Here is a 23,021-nt window from a genome sequence, read left to right as displayed (position 1 = left end):
AAAAACAACAAAGAAATCACAAAAGGAGACAATGCTAAGAAAGAGATCAGAAACCATAAATGCAAGCATCACCAACAGAATACAAGGGATAGAACAGAGGATCTCAGGTGCAGAAAATACCATAGGAAACATTGACAGAACAGTTAAAGAAAATGCAAAATGCAAAAAGCTCCTACAGCAAAACATCCAGGAAATCCAAGACACAATGAGAAGACAAAAACCTAAGGATAATAGATAAAGAAGAGAGCAAAGTTTCCCAACTTAAAGGGCCAGTAAATATCTTCAATAAAATTATAGAAGAAAACTTCACTAACTTAAAGAAAGAGATGCCCATGAACATACAAGAAGTCTATAGAACTCCAAACAGACTTTACCAGAAAAGAAACTCCTCCTGTCATGTAATAATCAAAATACCAAATGCAATAACAAAGAAAGAATATTAAAAGCAGTAAGGGGAAAAGGTCAAGTAACATATAAAGGCAGACCTAAGAGAATCACACCAGACTTTTCAACAGAGACCATGAAAGATAGAAGATCCTGAACAGATGTCATACAGACCCTAAAAGAACACAAATGTCAGCTAATTCTAACTCTAATAACAAAAGTAACAATCACAACTTCTTAATATCTCTTAACATCAATGGATTCAATTCCCAAGTAAAAAGACATAGACTAACAGATTGAATACATAAACAGGACCCAACATTTTGCTGCTTACAGGAAATGTACCTGACTGACAATGACAAATACTACCTCAGAGTAAAAGACTGGAAAAAAATATTCAAGGCAAATGGTTCCAAGAAACAAGCTGGAATAACCATTCTAATATCAAATAAACTTGACTTTCAGCAAAAAGTTATAAAAAAAGGATAAGGAGGGGCACTTCATACACATCAAAAAAATCAACCAAGATGAACTCTCAATTCTGAACATCTTTGCTCCAAATGCAAGGACATTCAGAAAAGAAACTTTATTAAAGTTCAAAGCACACATTGCACCACACACAATAATAGTGGGCGACTTCAACACCTAATTCTCATCAATGTATAGATCATGAAAACAGAAACTGAACAGAAACACAAAAATTAACAGAACTTATGGGCCAAATGGTCTTGACAAATATCTATAGGACATTTCATCCTAAAACAAAAGAATATACCTTCTCTTCAGCACCTCAAGGTACCTCCTTCATAAGTGTCCATATAGTTGGTCAAAAAAAAAGGCCCCAACAGATGCAAGGAAATTGAAATAATACCATGCATCCTATCAGTCATCTGGACAACAGCTCGCCTTCAATCACAACCAAACAACAGAGAGGCCACATACACATGAAAGCTGAATGAAGCTCTACTCAATAATAACTTTGTCAAGGAAGAAATAAATAAAGAAAGAATTTTAAAGACTTTTTAGAATGTAATGAAAAGGAAGGCACAACATCCCTAACCTTATGGGATACAATGAAAGCTGTGCTAAGAGGAAAACTTATACTTCTGAGTGCCTCCAAAAAGAAATTGGAGAGAGCATACATCAACAGATGTACAGCATACCTGAAAGCGCTAGAACAAAGAGGAGGATATATCAGATCCTATTACAAAAAGCCTATACTCAACAAAAATATAAAATCTGAATAACATGGACTATTTTCTAGACAGATACCAGGTACCAAAGTTAAATCAGGATCAGAAAAACAATCTAAACAGTCCAATAGTTCCTAAAGAAATAGAAGCAGTCATTAAAAGTCTCCCAAACAAAAAATCCCAGGGCCAGATGGGTTTAGTGACAAATTCTATAAGACCTTGAAAGAAGAGTTATTACCAGTTCTGTTCAAACTATTCCAGGAGATAGACACAGAAGGAACATTACCCAATTTGTTCTATGAAGTCACAGTTATGCTTATATCTCAACCACACAAAAACCCAACAAAGAAAAAGAAATTCAGGCCAATTTCCCTTATTAACATCAATGCAAAAATATTCAAAATGCAAAATACTTGCAAATCTGATCCACGAACACATCAAAACGATCATCCATTACAATCAAGTAGGCTTCATCCCAGTGTTTCAGGGATGGTTCAATATACAGAAATCCATCAACATAATCCACTTTATTAAGAAACTCAAAAAAACCCACATGATCATTTTATTCGATGCTGAGAAAGCATTTGACAAAATATGACACCCCTTCATGTTAAAAGTCATGGAAAGATCAAGAGTTCAAGGACCATACCTAAACATAGTAAAAGCAATATACAGCAAACCAGTAGCAAACATCACCCTAAATGTTGAGAAACTTGAAGCAATCCCACTAAAATCAGGGACTACACAAGGCTGCCCATTCTCTCTCTACCTATTCAATATAGTACTTGAAGTCCTAGACAGAGCTATTAGACTACAAAAATAGGTCAAAAGAATACAAAATGTAAAGGAAGAAGTCAAAATATCCCTATTTGCAGATGATATGATAGTATACATAAGTGATCCCAAAAATTCCAAGAGAGAACTCCTAAACCTGAAAAAAAACTTCAGCCAGATGGCTGATCATAAAATTAACTCAAATCTGTAGCCTTCCTCTAATCAAAGGATAAACAGGTTGAGAAAGAAATTAGGGAAATGACACTCTTCACAATAGTCACAAATAATATAAAATACATTGGTGTGACTCTAATGAAACAAGTGAAAGATTTGTATGAAGAGCACATCAAGTCTCTGAAGAAAGAAATTGAAGATCTTTGAAGACGGAAAGATCTCCCATGCTCATGGATTGGCAGAATTAATATAGTAAAAATAGCTATTTTGCCAAAAGCAATCTGTAGATTCAGTCCAATCCCCATCAAAATTCTAGCTCAATTCTTCATAGAGTTGGAAAGAGCAATTTCCAAATTCATTTGGAATAACAAAAAACCCAGGTCAGGGAAAACTATATTCAACAATAAAAGAAAAGAACTTCTGGGGGAATCACCATCCCTGACCTCAAACAGAATTACAGAGCAATAGTGATAAAATCTGTATGGTATTGGTATAGAGACAGGCAGGTTGATCAGTGGAATAGAATTGAAGACCAAAAAATGAACCCACACAACTATGGGCACTTGATCTTTGACAAGGGAGCTAAAACCATCCAGTGGGGAAAAAAAGCATTTTTAACAAATGGTGTTGGTTCAACTGGAGGTCAGCATGTAGAAGAATGCAAATACATCCATTCTTATCACCTTGTACAAAGCTCAAGTCCAAGTGTATTAAGGACCTCCACATAAAGCCCAATATGCTGAAACTAATAGGAGAGAAAATGGGGAAGAGCCTCGAATACATAGGCACAGGGAAAAATTTCCTGAACATAACACCAAAGGTATATGCTCTAAGATCAAGAACTGACAGATGGGACCTCATAAAATTGCAAAGCTTCTGTAAGGCAAAGAACAATGTCAATAATACAAAATGGCTACCAACAGATTGGGAAAAGATCTTTACCAAATCTACATCAAATAGAGGATTATTATACAATATATAGAAGGAACACAAAAAGTTAGACTCCAGTGAACCAAATAACCCTATTAAAAATAGTGGACAGAGCTAAATGAAAAATTCCCAAATGAAGAATATCGAATGGCCGGGAAGCACTTTACAAAATGCTCGACATCTTTATTCATCAGGGAAATGCAAATCAAAACTACCCTGAAATTCCACCTTACACCAATCAGAATTGCTAAGATCATAAACTCAGGTGACAATAGATACTGGCCAGGATGTGGACAAAGAGGAACATTCCTCCATTGTTGTTGGGATTACAAACTGATACAACCTCTATGGAAATCAGTCTGGAGGTTCCTCAGAAAATTGGACATTGCATTACCTGAGGAAAAAGCTATATCTCTCCTTGGTATATACCCAAAAGATGCCCAACATACAACAAAGACTCATGTTCCACTGTGTTCATAGCAGCCTTATTTGGAATAGCCAGAAGCTGGAAGAACACAGATATCCTTCAAAAGAGAAATGGATACAGAAAATGTGGTACATTTACATAGTGGATTACTATTCAGCTATTAAAAATAATGACTTCAGGGCATTTTTGGGAAAATACCAAAACTTCCTATCACTACAATAAATTTCTATTTACATTTGACCTGTTTACATACCTTCCTTTCCACCTTTGATACTTGCCTTTATGACTTTTCTATATTTATTGGTGTCATTGTGTTATGTACTGTGGATTTACAACCTATGTTATTATTTGAAAATTACTTTTTCCCCTTTTATTCCATTTCTAAGAGTATTATTTCTTTCTCTATTAAGATAATCATGAATGTTTCTATTTTTAAAGTTGAATTTCTGAAAGCAATGAAGTTGGATTTCATAGACTATGGTGGTATTATTTGGCTTTTCCAGAGAAGATACACAGAAATGACTATTTGTGCCATTTAGTCAAAGTGCAATCCACCACAGTCCACAGAAATGATTTTATTAAACTTCAGCTTGATGAACAATGAATTTATTGTAGTAACTTCCAGAAACATGAGTAAGAGGATACTGACAGACTTGTAGATGTCTCCTGGCAGGTACATAAGTGACTTCTGTTCTGTCCCCAGAATAACGACTAATGAAAATGGTGTCAGTATAATGCCCAATTCAAGGAACCTTCCATTTGCATTTTATTCTAGCACCCACTAACTGCACCTTTGACCACCAGGAAGGATTGTGGCTAAAATCTTGGGAAATATTCTGATGATATATCTCCCATTCTCAGAGGAGATTGTAATTAGCATGATCATGAAAGAGTTTAACTCATGTAATCAGAGCTGCTGTGTCCCCATAACTATTATTACATAATGTTAATGTAAGAACATTTTATATCTCTAAGAACAAGTTAAAGCAGTGGGTTTCAATGTATATATTTATTCCTCTGACATGGATGAAAAGCAATCTAGACAATCTTTCTACATATAACATGTTTTTCATTCAATATTATCTTTGGATATTAAACTGTTTCCTTTGCTTTTATAGATGAGGCCATGGGTTTTTATCAATTTAAATGGTCTGTGTAAGGACTATTAGTATTAGACTACAGATTTTATAATCAGACAAGAAACAAAATCTCCCAGAGATATTTCTTTGATTTTTTTTTCACCCAAGATTCTAGAAGAAAAATCAAAGCCCCAGACATCTATCAACAATATGATTGCCATTCCAATTTGCTTGTGACTGCAGCTAAGAGAGACCTCAGTGATCAAAGCACTTCAAGATCTGGAGCCAATATCTCTTTCCCCAGTGAATCTGGAATGGCCCTTTATTACCAAGAGAAAAAATGCCAAAAATGTGCATTTTGTAGGACTTTCAAAAAATGCATTTATCTCATTCTCTGGTTTTGTGGCTCTCTTGCACTGCTATGCAGATATTCAAGCAGTGTATGCAGAAGCCTACTTAGAAGGAACAAAAGACCTTAGCCAATAGAAGTAGCAGTTTGCCAAACCTGAAACTAAGTATTCTTGGAGGTGGTTATCACTCCAGCATTATTTCTAGATATATAAATCACTGGAAAGAAATCTCTGAAGTTCTATGAGTACCTTTCATCTGAATTCTTCTAGAATTTCTTTCACATAAGTAAAACTTGATAATAAAGTCCTTTCACTTTAAGCTAGTTATAAATCTGAATTCTATCATAAAGTCAAAATCTGTCTATATAACTTCTCCAAGTTTCAGTTTTCTTAGAACTTTTTTTCATTTCTTCAGTTATTTACTTATTTAATGTGTATGAAAGTTTTGCCTAAATACATGCCCAAGGACACAAGAAATGGACCCCACATTCTCTTCAACTGGAGTTAGAAGTAGTCGTGGTTGACCATGGGGCCCTGTCAAATTCTTTATCATAATCCCCTTCATAACAATCTAAAATATACCCAACCATTTCCAATGTTCTCTTTAGGGCTGAAAGAAATGGAATCTTAAGAACCAATGATCTACACAATAATAAGGGCTTAAGGCAAGTACATGTTGCTTAATATTTAAAAACCAAACTGAAAAACAAAATCAAATGTCTATTTTGTTGCATGTATGCTTTCTTTCTTATTTGTGTTCTTACCATTGATGACTGTTTACTGGTTTACTCATAGATTAAATTTAGCTAGTTTTTGTTTTCTAGCCAGGGACCATTTCCCCAGGGAATGATGCTGCCCAAAGTAGTCTTTGTACTCTTGGATCAGTTAACAATCAAATTTTATGCCCAATCGTGAAGCAAAAGATCTGTAGGTGCCTGACTTTCCTCTTATATAAGGAAAATTGATTGTGTATTTACAAATTGCAAGTATATTTATGATTGGTGGGTGGAAGTTAATTGTTTTCAAGGTGGTAATTTTATATTTACTCAGCAGTTCTTCATGTACGATTCAGCTTTACTTACTCTTCTGGACACTATCTGACCTCCCCCATCTCCCCATTCCTCCTGTCAGCTCTCAATACATATAAACACATTCTATCCTGGACCCCCAATGGTCATACCAGGCAGAATATCAAAACCAGGTACTTACATCCACAGTACTCTCTTGAGGATCAAAGAGGACATCAGAAACATACAAAGAAATACCCACATAACACAATACCAGATATCAGAACCTAGAGTTAAAATCATCCCAAATACAGATGCCAGGTGCCAGTGTAAAACCATAATCCACAACACCCAGAAAAATATAGTTCCAGTGAAGAGCAGCAACCCTACTATAGGAGACCCTAAAAGGCCAAGATATCTAAGCATAAGACAAAGACTTCAAAATAGTATTTGTGAATATGATAAAGGACCTTAAAGAGGATATGGATAAACCCATTAATGGACTCTATGAATTCACAAACAGCAGTAGATTGCTTTGAAGAAAACTGTTTAAGACATGAAAGTAGAAAAAGATCTTTTCTTAAAACCCATACTGAGGGAAAACAGGAAATGAAAGATTTAGAAACACAAACAAGAACTTCAGAGGCAATCATCATCACAGTCAAAGATAATGTTAAGTCTAAAAATCCAGGCAAAAAATGTCCAGAAAATCTGGGACACAATTAAATGAAAACAAATATATGAGAAATAGAAATGGGGCAGAAGAAGATAAACTCAGGTCAAAGGCACAAAAGTATTTTCAACAGAATCATAGGGAAAAAATGTCCCTAAGATAACAGAGGTGCCTGTCAATGCACAAAAGGTATAAAGGACACAAAATAGGCTGTACCAAAAAAAAGCCCCTGTATACATAATAATCAAACATTAAACATAAAGACCATATAAAGAATATTAAAATCTATGCATAAAAAAGATCAAATAACACAAAGACAGACCTATTATATCAAGTGACTTTTAAATGAAAACTCAAAAAGCTAGAAGGACTTTGTTAGATGTTCTTCTACAAAGTTTAGGAGGCCACAGATCCCAATGCAAAAACCTTTGAATCATTATCGATGGAAAAAGAAAGACATTTTATGATAAACAAAATTTAAGCAGTAGCCAGCTACAAATCTAGCCCTATAGCAGGTGCTGGGAGAAAAACTTCAAGATGAAAAATTAGTCGGAATGACAACAACAAAACCCACAAAGAATAAATAATCTCAGAGAGTAAATCAGAAGTATTGGCAAAACCGACATCACAATAACAGAATAACGATAATCAATAAATAATATTGATTACTCTCAACAGTGCTCTTAATTTTATGGTAACAGATTGGATCAGAAAACAGTATTCTCCCATCTGCTGCATACAAGAAACACACCTTAACATCAAGGATAGGTATTTTCTCATAATAAAACAATGGAAAAGGAATTTCATTTAAAATGACCCAAAAAGCAAGGTCGTTCAAGCATTTTAGTATCTAAAATTCCATAAAAGAGATACTACCAGAGCTAAAACCCTAAGTTGACCTCTCTACGATGATAGTGGGTGACATCAATACACACTCTTACAAATAGACAAAATATCTAGATGAAAACAAAACAGAAATATGCTAAAACTAAATGACATCATGAACCAAATGGAAATTACAGATGTTCACAGAACATTTTCATTTAAAACAATTATAGCTGCTCAGTAGTTTATGGAAAAACCGACATGGACGCAAATTTTCATGACATGCTCAGACAGAAAGCAAGACTCAATAGATAAAAGAAAATTAAAAGAACACCCTGCATTCTTCCTGACTATCATGAATAAGAGCTGGATATCAACAAAAACAGAAATGACAAAAGTTTTACAAACTCATAGAAATTGAACTACAAGAGAATCAAATAACCTATTGAAAATTGGGGTTCAGAGCTAAACAAAGAATTCTCAACTGAGGACTATTAAATGGCTGAGAAGTACCTAAAGAGATGTTCAAAATCCTTAGTCATCTGAGAAATGCAAATCAAAACAACTCTGAGATTCCACCCCACACCAATCAGAATGGCTAAGATAAAAAACTCAGGTGACAACAGATGCTGGCGAGAATGTGGAGAAATAGGAACACCCTCCCATTGTTGGTGAAATTGCAAGCTGGTTCAACCACTCTGGAAATCATTCTGGAGGTTCTTTAGAAAATTGTACATGGTACTACCTGAGGATACAGCTATACCTTTCCTGGGAATATACCCAAATAATGCTCTAACATACAACAAGGACATATGCTCCACTATGTTCATAGCAGCCTTATTTATAATTGCCAGAAGCTGGCAAGAACCCAGATGCCCTTCAACAGAGGAATGAATACAGAAAATGTGGTACATCTGCACAATGGGGTGATACTCAGCTATTAAAAACAATAACTTAATGAAATTCATAGGCAAATGGATGGAACTAGAAAATATCATCCTGAGTGATGTAACCCAAACACAAAAAAGCACACATTATGCCTTCACTGATAAGCAGATATTAACCCAAAAGCTTGGATTACCCAAGATATAATCCACAGACTACATGAAGCTCAAGAAGAAGGATGATCAAAGTCAGCATATTTCAATCCTTCTTAGAAGGGGGACCAAAAATATTCATAGGAAGAGATACAGAGATAAAGTTTGGAGCAGAGACTGAAGGAAAGGCCGTCCCAAGATAATCCCACCTGTGGATCCAACCCATATACAAACAGCCACCAAACCCAGGCAATATTGCTGATGCCAAGATGTGCATGCTGACAGGAGCCTGATATAGCTGTCTCCTAAGAGGCTATTCCAGAGCATGACAAGTACATAGGTGGATGCTCACAGCCAACCATTGAACTGAGTACCCCACTGGAGGAGTTAGAGAAAGGATTGAAGGAGTTGAAGGGGTTTGTAACCCCATAAGGTCAACAATACCAACCAACCAAACCTCACAGGTACTAAACCATGATCCAAAGAGTACACATGAGAAGACCCATGACTCCAGCTGCATATGTAGCAGAGGATGGCCTTGTTGGGCACCAATGGGATGAGAAGCCCTTAGTCCTGCCAATGCTCGACCCCCCCCAGTGTAAGGGAATGTCAGGGCAGGGAGATGGGAAGGGGTGGGTGGATGTATGGGGGAACACTCTCAGAGGAGAAGGGGGAGGAGAAGTTGAATAGGGAGTTTATGGATGGGAAACCTGAAAAGGGGATAACAAATGAGATGAAAATAAATAAAAAATATCCAATAAACTTTTTTGTGGTCATTAAAATAAACAAACATATGGAAATCAAAACATCCATGTGGATATGCTTTAAAAACCTAGATTCCAACAAAGTGGAAAATGTAAAGGTGATAGTTCTCTTGATCTACCTACCAAAGTTAATCCAAGATCATATAAGCAATTTAAACACACTATTAACACAAGTGAAATAGAAGCAGTATTAAAATCTCACATAAAAAGGAAAAGACAAGTTAGTTTTCACATAATTCTATCACATTTTAAAAGAAAAGTTAATCCAGCTCAAATTATTCCAGAAGGAACTTTGACTAATTCTTTTTAAGAGGCCAAAGATACACTAATAATTAAGGCATATAAAGACCCAACAGAGAAATAGAATTACAAGCCAATTTCCCTCATGGACATAAAAGTAAAAAATGTCTCATGAAAATACTTGCAAAGGAATACAAGAACACATCTAAAATGTCCTCTAGTATGATGAAGTATCCTTCATCCCAGAGATGGATGGATGGTTCAATATATATCAATAAAAATATAACCCACCAAATAAAAAAATTGATCTTCATCCTATTAGATTACAAAAGGGTCTTTGACAAAATCTACCACCACTTGAAAGTCCTGGAGAAATTAAGGATACAAAGGACATAGTTCCACATAATAGTGACAACTTACTGGACCCCCAGAGTCAATATCAATCTTAAATTAGAAAAACACAAACATTTTCAGTAAGATTAGGAACAAGATGATGTTTCCTACTTTTTCCATGTCTATTCAATATAGTAATTGAAGTTTTACTATAAGATTAAGATGAGTTAGGGATATCAAAGGGCTACAAATAGGAAAGAAAGAACTCAAAGTACCTTCATTTGCTGGTATGTTTGTGTGTGTCTGTGTGTGTGTGTGTGTGTGTGTGTGTGTGTGTGTGTGTGTGTAAATGAACATAAAAATTCATCGTCTGGCTTCTTCAGAGACTTCAACAGCAGATAAACACTTCAAGAGAAGTAGAAGAATGCAAAGAGCACACACACATAAAAATAAAAATCAGTAGCCCTCTTACATACAAACAGCAAGCAGACTGAGACAAAAATCAGGGAAAGAACACCTATCATAAAAGTTTCAAGGAATATATCATGAGGAAATAATAATCAAGCTGTCAAACACTTGTATAATGGAGACTTTACAACATTGAAATTAAAGGCATCAGAAGTTTGAAACATTTCCCATGGTTATGGATCAGGAGAATTAATATAGTATAGTGATTCTATCAAAAGTACACAAATCCAATGCAATCCCCATCAAATTCCAGTACAATCCTTCACAAAACTGAAAGGACGATTTCAATTTCACATGGAAAATACACACAGACAGACAGACACACAGACAGACAGACACAGAGAGAGAGAGAGAGAGAGAGAGAGAGAGAGAGAGAGAGAGAGAGAGAAAACAATGCAGAATAATCAAAATATTCCAGGAGGTATCACCTTCCCCAACCTCAAAATGTTCTAGAGCCATTGTAATGAAAACAAGCATGGTATTGGCACAAAAACGGACATATTGATCAGTGGGATAGAATTTAAGGCTCACACATAAGTCGCATACCTATGAAAAGCTGAATTTTAGTAAAGAAGTCAGAAATTAATAATGGGAAATTTTTCAATAAACGATGCTGTTTTAAATAATATCTCCATATAAAACAATATAAATAGATTCATATGTATTATCCTGCAAAAAATTCAGTTCCAAATGGGTAAAAGCCCTCAACATAAAGGCCAGACACACTGAATCTAATAGAAGAGAAAGTAGGCAATAGTATTGAACTCATCAACACAAGAGAAAACATTCTAAATGCAATTACGGTTGTCATAGGCACTAAAAACAGTTACAAATAAGATATTATGAAACTGAGAAGTTTCTTGTGACAAAAGACACTGTCGTTCAAAGAAAGCAGCATCATACCAAATGGAAAAACAGGTTTGTTTGTTTTTTTAACCAATTATTCATATGATATTGGGCAATTATTTAGAATATATAAAGAACTAAAAAGAAAAAAACAACAAATAAACACAAAAATCCCTGATCATCAAGAAAACAAATTACCCAATTTAGAAGTGGATGTTGATCTAAATAGAATTTTCAAATGATAAAAAAAATGCCTGAGAAGCATATAATTAAATGTACAAGATGCTTAATCATTGGAAATGCAACTCAAAACTGCTTACATCTTTCAGAATATCTAAGATCAATAAAAGAAACGACAGCTCATGTTGGCAAGGACGTGGATTAAGGAGAACACTTATTGCAAACTTGTAAGGCAATTATGGAAATTAGTGGTGGTTCCTCCAGACAATGGAAATCAACCTTCCACAATATCCAGATATATGCTTGAGCATATACTCGAAGGATATTTCATCCTCCTACAGAGACAAAGAAACATGTTCATGTTTACTCTACTCATAATATCCAGAAACTAGAGACAGCCTATATGTGCATTGAGACTAAAATGGATAAAGAAAATATGGTACATTTAAACAATAGAATATTATCAGTTGCTAAAAGAAACAGAATTAGCAAGTAAATGGATAGAGCTCAAAAATCATTTTGAAAAATGTCAAATATATTGTGCATTTGCTTATCTGTAGATGTTAGCCATTATGTCTTCAGTAAGTGGGCTACAATCATAATAACTCCAGAGATTAGTTATGAAGTAACAGAATATGGAGGGGGGGTTGATCTCCATGGAAAGGGAAAATAGAATAGATAGTTATGGGTAAATGGTTGTCAGTTGAAATGGAGGGATCAAATGGGAGATGAAAATAAAAAGAAATGAAGGAGCAATATAAGAAGGGACAAAGAAAACTAAGGGTCATCTGCAGTGCCCTGTTGTATGGAAACCTAACACAATAGAAGCTTCATAAAATATACACATCTATGGAAGAATCACCAAAGTAACAAGAGATACAAAGACCTATTTTATACTTCTCTCATCACCAAATAAAACCGTCAGTTATGGAAATAGGTTATATCTGATTAAGCTATTGCCCAAAAGTTTCTCATGGAAATCCCCAACAATTCAATCTATAGCTAAGGCGCTACTCTATACTTTGATGGTAAGTCCGCTTTGCTGAGGACAACTCCTACACCACCCATTGACCTGGGAGAAGTCGAGCAGGTCTCTACATGGAACATTTGCTCCTCCTTACTAATGTTCATAGTGCTGCAAAGGCATACATCAATACATCAATACAGCTAAAAGCCTTTATTCTGCAATGGTAACCTACCCTCACAATCCTTTAGTGCAGTAATGATCCAAAACTTCTGGGCACTGGTGCAATAGTGACACAACCAACATCTGGTTAGATTTAAGGTCCACTGCATGAGACAAAATCCATGCCCGACAGTGCAGACTAGGAAGATGGTCTTTTGCCTACATATTATTGTTTTGGTTTTGAATGTTATGAGAGATCTCTTTCTGTCTCTCTCTCTGTATCTGTATCTGTCTCTTTCTCTCTCTGTTTCTGTATGTGTGTGATTGTGTGTGCCTCTGCATCTAGGTGTATCTGTTTATTATATTTTTTCCTTGTCTCTTTTTCTTCTGTTTGTACCATTATAGTTTGTGTTATTTTATAATTATATTTTTAGATATATGGTTTTACATGAGAAGGAAATAAGGGGTATGGATTTGGGTAGAAACACAGTTGGGTTTCCACTGTGGAGTTGGGTGAGAGGAAACTCTCATGGAATAATGGAACATATTGTATGAAATGTATTTAAAATAAAATAGGAGAATACAAGTTTTATAAGTAAAAATAGTATGGATACATGTAATATTTTAGGTCGTAGTTTAGATGAAAGAATGAGGAACATTTCTTTCACACTGTGGGGTATGTGATATGTTTTTGTATTTTTAAAAGCATCAGGCAGTGTTATCTTATTTCTTCAGTGTATCCTGATCACTTTGCCAAGATAACAAAAAGAATTTTTTGGTGCGTTTAGCACAGGTGTTACTGGGTTTTGTGCCACAGGTAAGCATTCTGGGTGAAATTTTCCTAGGGCATAGTATATCATTTAAATTTATAAATTCAATTCTTCCTTATTGTGGAAATTGTCCTTGAATTACATTGCTAAAGTTTATGTTCTCACCAAATACTATGGTTTATTACTTCAGGAACATGAACTGTAGTTAACTTAGAATCTTTGTCCACCATAGATATTGACTTATTTCTTGTTCCTTACTAGTATTTCCTCTATTCTTCTAAAATTTGCTCCTTCTTTCAGTCCTCTCAAATTTGCTCTTTTCCTCAGTCCTGTCCTTCATAGTTTCCTGTACAATTTCTGCAGTATTTACATTCTGGTATGCAGCTTTACCTCTGTGATTATCTTATTTATGTCTTCAGCCAATTTCCTGGTGTCTGTAATTTCATTATATAGCCTTTTGCCTTTCCTGACTAGACACAAATTTGTGACTATTCCATTAAACTATGAATTTTCTCCTGTGATGGCTTTATTCATACTTTACCAGACCACTGATTAGATTATTTTCTTCATTTTCTCTAACATCCAGTTTTTGTATGTGTTAATTTTGTCTTTCCCATCCTTTCCATATGTTGTGTGCTTGTATTTGCAACTCCAGGTTTCCATTCATAAGACTACATCATTATAGTGCTTCGTCATTCTTTAATTAACCTTATTGCATAGGGGCACAGCAAACAGGTTTTGATAAGAATTCTGAGATCACTTGACAACAGTGACCCACAGAGAATCCTTGTCTCCAAAGCAGAATGTTACTAAATACACCTGATACATCCCAGGCTAGATGTTTAAAATATGGTGTACATGTGAATTATGGTAAAAATACATACGTATGTCTATCAGATATGAAGTCATATTTAGATGGGTCCTCTGTAAAAACACATTTTGTTTCCTTGAACATTATTTTTTTCATCTTTATTAACTTGAGTATTTCTTATTTACATTTCTATTGTTATTCCCTTTCCCGGGTTCCCGACCAACATCCCCCTAGCCCCTTCCCCTCCCCTTCTCTACGGGTGTTCCCCTCTTCATCCTCCCCCCCATTACCGCCCTTCTCCCAACAATCGCGTTCACTGGGGGTTCAGTTGTGGAAGGACCAAGGGCTTCCCCTTCCACTGGTGCCCTTACTAGGCTATTCATTGCTACCTATGAGGTTGGAGTCCAGGGTCAGTACATGTATAGTCTTTGGGTAGTGGATTAGTCGCTGGAAGCTCTGGTTGATTGGCATTGTTGTTCATATGGGGTCTCAAGCCCCTTCAAGCTCTTTCAGTCCTTTCTCTGATTCCTTCAACAGGGGTCCCATTCTCAGTTCAGTGGTTTAATGATGGCATTCGCCTCTGTATTTGCTGTATTCTGGCTGTGTGCCTCCCTATTCCGTGCCAAGGCTATTCTTGTTCCCCTTTTAAGGAAGGAATGAAGCATTCACATTTTGGTCATCCTTCTTGAGTTTATGTGTTCTATGAATCTGGGGTAATTTAAGCATTTGGGCTAATAGCCACTTATCAATGAGTGCATACCATGTGTGTTCTTCTGTGATTGGGTTACCTCACTCAGGATGATATTTTCCAGTTCCATTCATTTGCCTATGAATTTCATAAAGTCATTGTTTTTGATAGCTGAGTAATATTCCATTGTGTATATGTACCATATTATCTGTACCCATTCTTCTGTTGAAGGGCATCTGGGTTCTTTCCAGCTTCTGGCTATTATAAATAAGGCTGCTATGAACATAGTGGAGCATGTGTCTTTTTTATATGTTGGGGCATCTTTTGGGTATATGCAAAAAGAGGAATAGCTGGGTCCTCAGGTAGTTTAATGTCCAATTTTCTGAGGAATCTCCAGACTGATTTCCAGAATGGTTGTACCAGTCTGCAATCCCACCAACAATGGAAGAGTGTTCCTCTTTCTCCACATCCTCGCCAGCATTTGCTGTCACCTGAGTTTTTGATCTTAGCCATTCTCACTGGTGTGAGGTGAAATCTCAGGGTTGTTTTGATTTGCATTTCCCTTATGACTAAAGCTGTTGAAATTTCTTTAGGTGTTTCTCAGCCATTTGGCATTTCTCAGCTGTGAATTCTTTGATGTGTAGCTCTGAACCCCATTTTTAGTAGGGTTATTTGTTTCCCTGCAGTCTAACTTCTTGAGTTATATTTTGGATGTTATCCCTCTATCAGTTGTAGGATGGGTAAAGATCTTTTCCCAATCTGTTGGTTGCCATTTTGTCCTAACAACAGTGTCCTTTGCTTTACAGAAGTTTTGCACTTTTTTTTTTTAGATTTATTTATTTATTATATATATAAGTACACTGTAGCTGTCTTCAGATACACCAGAAGAGGGCATCGGATCTCTTTACAGATGGTTGTGAGCCACCATGTGGTTGCTGGGAATTGAACTCAGGACCTCTGGAAGAGCAGTCGGGTGCTCTTAACCACTGAGCCATCTCTCCAGCCCAGCTTTGCACTTTTATGAGATCCCATTTGGCGATTCTTGATCTTAGAGCATAAGCCATTGGTGTTTTGTTCAGGAAATTTTCTCCAGTGTCCATGTGTTTGAGATGCTTCCCCACTTTTTCTTCTATTAGTTTGAGTGTGTCTGGTTTGATGTGGAGGTCCTTGATCCACTTGGACTTAAGCTTTGTACAGGGTGATAAGCATGGATCGATCTGCATTCTTCTACATGCTGACCTCCAGTTGAACCAGCACCATTTGCTGAAAATGCTATCTTTTTTCCATTGGATGGTTTTGGCTCCTTTGTCAAAAATCAAGTGACCATAGGTGTGTGGGTTCATTTCTGGGTCTTCAATTCTATTCCATTGGTCTATCTGTCTGTCTCTGTACCAATACCATGCAGTTTTTATCACTATTGCTCTGTAATACTGCTTGAGTTCAGGGATAGTGATTCCCCCTGAAGTCCTTTTATTGTTGAGAATAGTTTTAACTATCCTGGGTTTTTTGTTATTCCAAATGAATTTGCAAATTGTAAATTTTTTATTAATAAATTTAGCAACAATGGCTTAAGACAGGATATGTAGTTCCATTCTAGACTTTTAGCCTATTTAAATAAAACTACCAATATCCAAAGTAAATACACGAAAGTAGTTTTCACAAAGTTGTTTGTAGTTTTAGATACAGAAAATCGAACTAACAGTATGACAAGAAAGACAGTGTTAAAGCTGATATGGCGAATCTTGCTGGTGTAGTATGAAGCTATTCACAGAGAAACAAAGCTGCACATCCTTTGTCTGAGGTCTTTCCGTATGCAATGCATCTATGTTTTATCCTTCAGAGGTAGTTTTGTGTTGTTACTGATTTTAATGTGACACAATATACAGAAATTTAAATAAAAACTATTATCACAATATTTTGAGAGTATATGCTTATATGAGTTTCATAGAGTAATATATTAGGTATTTTTGTCACTGTAACTAATACTTGAAACAAATTATTTATCTTTATTTTATAGGTGTACACTTATGTAAATGTGTTATGTAGTGTGTGTGTGTGTGTGTGTGTATGTGTGTGTGCGTGTGTGTGTGCCTGCATGCTTGCTACAGTATACATGTTGATGTCATAGCACAACTTCTGTGACTCAGTCCTTTCCTTCTACCAAATCGGTCTTGGATATCAAATTCAGGTCAGTACAATTTGGCTGTACTTACCTTTTACCACTGAAATAGTTCACTAGTCTTTATGCCAGTTTTAACTTCATGAAATAAAATTCTAATATATGACCACCAGTTTATGAACGTGGATTGGGAAGGTGTTAGGTGGAGGCTTCTGTGTTAGAATGGGGCAAAGTGATCAGCGGTTAAAGCAAACAGGATTGTAGCTCACACCAGAACAAGGCTCCACTTCACTGTGTCTGTGAACTGTTGATTTCTATAATGCAATGTTTTTTTAAATTTAAATTAATACTTATATTATGTATCATTGTGGTATTTTTTAGCACAGTGTGTTTTAGCAGCTTCTCCTTCCACTAGCCTGCTTCACCTCTCTGACTCCCTGACGCCTTCTTATCTCCTTTCATGATACATGTGATCTTTTATGTTCATACAACTCTGCCACATCACCTCTTTTCTCTATTTCCTTCACAACCTTTTGTTTGTTTGTTTATTTCTGATTTTTGCTTTAACTAAATTTATTCCCATTTACATATGTATATGTGATGTGTTCCAAACTAAAATCTTCATAAAAGAAATACCATGCAGTTATTGTCCTTCTGAGTTTGGGTGATTTTTCCTTTTATTGAGAATAGAATTTTTTCACATATATTCTGATTATGTTTTCCACTATCACTACCCCTCCCATTTCATCCTCACCATTTCTCCCATCTGAATTCACTCCCTTTCTATTTCTCATCAGAAAACAAACAGGGATGAAAATAAAGTAATATATAATAAGTTAAAGCAAAAAGACTAGCAAGGTAGAATTAGACAACACAAGCAAACTTACAAACAGAAAAAAGAGCCCAGGAGTAGGCACAGGAAATAGATTCATTTATTCTCACACCCAGGAGTCCTGTAAAAAACACTAACCTGGAAGCCATAATGTATATGTAAAGGACCTGGTAGAGACCCAGGCAGGGCCTGTACATGCCACCTTAATCTATGGGAATGTGTGTGATCTTTGCTCATATTGATTTAGATGGTTTTCTATTATTGATGTCCTCCAAACCCTCTGGCTATTAAGTTTTTCTACCTTATCTTTTGCAACGTTTTTGGAGTGCTGAGGGAAGAATATGATGGAGACGTCCATTTAGGGCCAAGTATTCAATAGTCTCTAACTCTCTGCATAATTTCTGGCTGTGAGTTTTTGTATTTGTTCCCATCTGATGTTTCTAAGAGAATGTATACAATAGGCTTCCATATTGGTTCACTGAAATCATGGTTTTTAATAGTGAATTTTAAATAGAATGTACTCACTGCCTTTTCTAATAAAACAATAGCGATGAATATGTAGACTGATATAAATGCATAAAGACACCCAAATCTATCGAGTCCCTCAGACTAAGGATGCAAAGAGCAACCAGAGAACACATCTGAGACTTCAATATAAAACCTAAAATGTGTGTTCTTGTATTCTTGTTTGGGCATACACGTCAAGTAAGCTCCCTATGCAATAGCACCAAAAATATATTGGAAAATAGTTAATTCTACCCATCCGTATTATCTAACAATGGCAGCTGCCAGATAGACTCAAAATGTTCTTCCTAGAGCCTTCCACAGGTAATAAGCTTGAACCAGACACTAAGTTTGAACCAGAAGAGGTCTGCCAAAGACCTAAAGCCTGTATCTATCGAGAAGAGGTTAGGAGAGAGGGGGACTGAAAAGTCAGCAGAAAAACGAGTTAAATGAGGTAAACACTTCCTTCTTATAGATAATATTGTGGTATTACTTTTCAGATTAGCTGAAGTGAAACAATGAAGTTTCACTGATAAGGGGGAAAAAGAAAATACAAAAGGAACCAAACCAAACCCCCAGCATTGAGAAACTGCAATGCTATTCTTTCAGTGCCAGAAACAGTAACTGCACAAGGGACAGCTTCATCCAGCACCCTGTGAGTCCATAGTCAAACTGACGAAACGAAAGTAGTGGCAACAAGCTTTAGCCAAACACGCAAATGTTCATTTTCAGTCAGAAATGAATTTAATTTTAGAACTGTAAATCACTTAATTTTTATTTTCAACACTTAGGAAAATGTCAGTGATTAATTCCACACTCCTGCCATTAGGTAGAAAAGCTTGACATGTTTCTGAAAAATAAGACAGCACAAGCTTTCCAGCTATGCCCAGTATCTGGTATGAAGTGATAGAACAACATGCATTGTGATGATACAATTGCACTAGACCCTGTAATCTAGGGGAAATTTAAAAAAAAAAAGAAAAAAAGAAAAAATATCGCTGTAACGCTGTAACTCATAGACAAGCTCCATCTGGACACTGGTGAACACGATGTGAAAATAGCTACTCTAGAGAAGTACAGATTGGAACCACCAGAAAGCATGGATAAACAGATGGAACCTCTCAGCAAAGAAAACTAAAAGAACACAGAAGTACTGATTCTTCTTTTTGAGTCTGGGTGTGATTCTAAATTGTGCAATGACAAAGGAGCCATGAGAGTAGAAAGAGAGCTCTTAAAGAAGAGTCAAGTAGAGAAGAGATAGAAAGGCAAGAAGGTGATAAAATACATGTGAGATGAATGCATGTGATATGAGTCATGGGCCATCAACACGTGTGACACGAATACATGTGACATGGGCTTGGAAGGGGAGCTGCTGAGAAGATGGAAATGCCAGGAGGAGCAGGAGGATAAGGATACGAACGGAGCAAAATCAACACAAGCTGGACAACCGTGAAACTCGCGACTGTGGTGTACCCAATTCAAAAATAAAAAATAAAAAAAGAACTGTTTGTAATACAGAATGGGGCTTCATACTTGAATGAAACTGAACATGAAATTATAAGTGAACATAAAGATAGGGTAATAGTAGGTCTTCTTAAATACAGAGGAAAGACACACACAGAGAGACAGAGAGAGGCACACAGAGAAACAGAAAAACTGAGCTATTAGAAACCTCTGAGAAAATGGCAGGCTTTAAGTTTATTGACATACATTGAGAATATAATTAATGTAACTCATCACATTAAAAACATAAAGGAGAGGAATCACATGAATATTTAACATTTATCAAAAACAAAACAAAAGAAGTATTAGACAAAATTAATATTTATTAATAGTAAAAATAACTTCAATGTATTAGAGAGATGGCTCAGGGATTAAGAACACCATCTTCTCTTCCAAAGGACAGAGTTTACTACCCAGAACTCACATGTATTTCACAGACTTTTGTATGTCCAGTTTTAAAGAATTTAATGCCTATAATGAATTCCAAGGACACTAGCCATGTATATGGTACACAGACATAAATGCTGCCAAAACACTATACACATTAAAATTAATAAAACCATAAAAATGAAACAATTGAATTAATTGATATAAAATTAATAAAGTTTTCTCAAGCTAAAAAAACAGAATTTGTAAACCTGAGAATATGAAATAGCATCAACACCCCTACTATAATTAATATTTTAATTCCAGATCGCTATAAAGCTCTTGGAATCAAGTCTGATATATGGGCATAATATCAACTACTATATGAAAGAAACCAAAGGAAGTGCACAGACAGAGACCATTGTAGAAACCTACAGCTGATCAAAATGTGAAGTTGTGTAACTGAGTCCCAGTGGGTACAACTCTTGCACCTGAAGCTCAGGTCATTGAAGAAGATTAGCAGAAAGATTGTAAGAACCAGATGATCAGGGATTTTGCTGTGAGACTGTGTATCCAAAAGACTGCCTAGACATGAGTTGTACAAGGACGTGAGAAGTGGACATGAAGAAACTCAGGAGGCCTCAACCCTACACAAAAAACTACAGGCAACTAAGAAATTGCAAGAGTGAAAGAAATATTCTTCTCCAGGGAAGAGCACATCAATTGGCTAGCCAATACCAAAGATCAAATATATACATAAAGATAGTATTATATGACCTGAGGAGGTTGTACTTAAGTATTTAGGAATTAAATTTATTTGTTAATAAAAACCATGTCAAGTATTTGAGAAAGAGCAAGAGGGACAGCACATTGAAGAAGTTGGTGAGGGGAAAGGAAAGACAAAATGATGTCATTATATTATAATCTGAAAATATTTTACGGGCGTTCAAAAATAGCCCTGCAGAAATGAAATTAGATTATTTTGACAGGCAGCAATGTAATTCAATGGGAAAGAAAAATCTTTCAGCAAGTGCTTCTTAGTCCCACTTAACAGGAGAATGGAGGAGAGACTAAATCTCCTTCCCTTGGCACATCAGACAAAAATAATTTCCAATAAATAATAAAGATGAACATTGATCATAGATGCTAAAATTACAAAACACCTAGAAAATAGGAGTTTTATAGTTGAGCAAGATCATGAATAGCAGATGTCTATAAGCCCACAAGAAGAAACAAATAACCTAAATTAGAAAGAACTAACCCACACAAAGGCACAGCATCAAATCCTTGGTGTACAGGGATTAATCTTCTTCTGCTAAGAGCAGAATGTTCTGCCAAAAGTAAAGAATACAAAATTATATATCATGAGCTTTTATGCACCAGAGACAATCAATGTAAGAGAATGTTGAAGAAGTGCATATTGAAGGATTAACCATGAGGATTAACTGTATTCCTCTGCTAACACTGAGAACACAGCAGTTAATTTACAGCAAATTTCAGACTGCTTAGATTTTTGTAAGCTGAACCTGTTAAGTTTAGTAATGTAGACGAGCAGGAAATCTTTTTCCTAGGAAAGCACACATGTGAAGTAGGGTAAATTGAGAATAGTATGGACCATTTATGAGACCACGAGAGACTACAAGAAATCATCATGGTTGCCAAAATGTTCGAGGAGGAGTAGCAGTAAGTAAAGGTAGAAATTAAATTAAAGCTGGGTTGTGAGTGGCAAATATAACAAGAAACACTTACAGATGCCAAACATAAAATATGAACTTTACCTCTTTTCTAATATTCTAAATTATTCTCAAGCATGTTTTAGATTTTTTTATTGTAGATATAACAGAACACAATGGGAGTTTGGGTATATATATGAGAAGTTCTATTATATCTCAATGGAAAATTAACTTTTCTCCTTATGTCCAACTAATTTTGAATTCTATGCCTTCTCTAAAAACTTAAAATTTAGCTTAAAAATGTAATAAAGTGGCTCCTTTCATTTAATTAGCATAAATGTGTTGTATTTCACATAACCCTTTCATTTTTAATCTATATGAATTATCACATAAAAAGTAAGTTTTTATACATTTTACAACTGTTTCTATCTACTCTGATAATTTGTGTCTTAACTTTGAATTTGGTCAATTTACATGTAAGTGATAATTGATAATCTTGATTATAAAGCCTACAGCACTGATTTGTTTAACTGTTTGCTGTTCACGATATGTTTTTATTTCTTGCTCTTCGTTGCTATCTTCCTACATTTTAATGGAATATTTCATATGATTCTCCTTTACCTCTATAAATCCTATATCTTTTATAGGAACATGTATTATGATTTCCTTAAGGCTGCAGTTTACATGAACTGATCTAGTGCATTCTCAAACAGCACTATACTGCTTTGAGTGTAATAATGATACTCAGTCTTGCCACTCATTCTTCATAACTGCATAAGTTTAGCCAACTTGCCATAGGCTATGATCCCTTGATATGTTTTTAATTATAGGATGAGAAACTTATCTTTTGGTCAATTGAAATAATAATCAATTGTTATTCACGTATTTATTTATTAAAATGTATTTCTTTTTGTGATCTTCTATTCTTTATACAAAGTTTTTGAA

The sequence above is a fragment of the Rattus norvegicus genome, chromosome 6 (genome assembly GCF_021556685.1).
Source record: "Rattus norvegicus strain SHRSP/BbbUtx chromosome 6, alternate assembly SHRSP_T2T, whole genome shotgun sequence".
NCBI classification, from domain to species: domain Eukaryota; kingdom Metazoa; phylum Chordata; class Mammalia; order Rodentia; family Muridae; genus Rattus; species Rattus norvegicus.
This window is presented reverse-complemented; position numbering follows the sequence as displayed.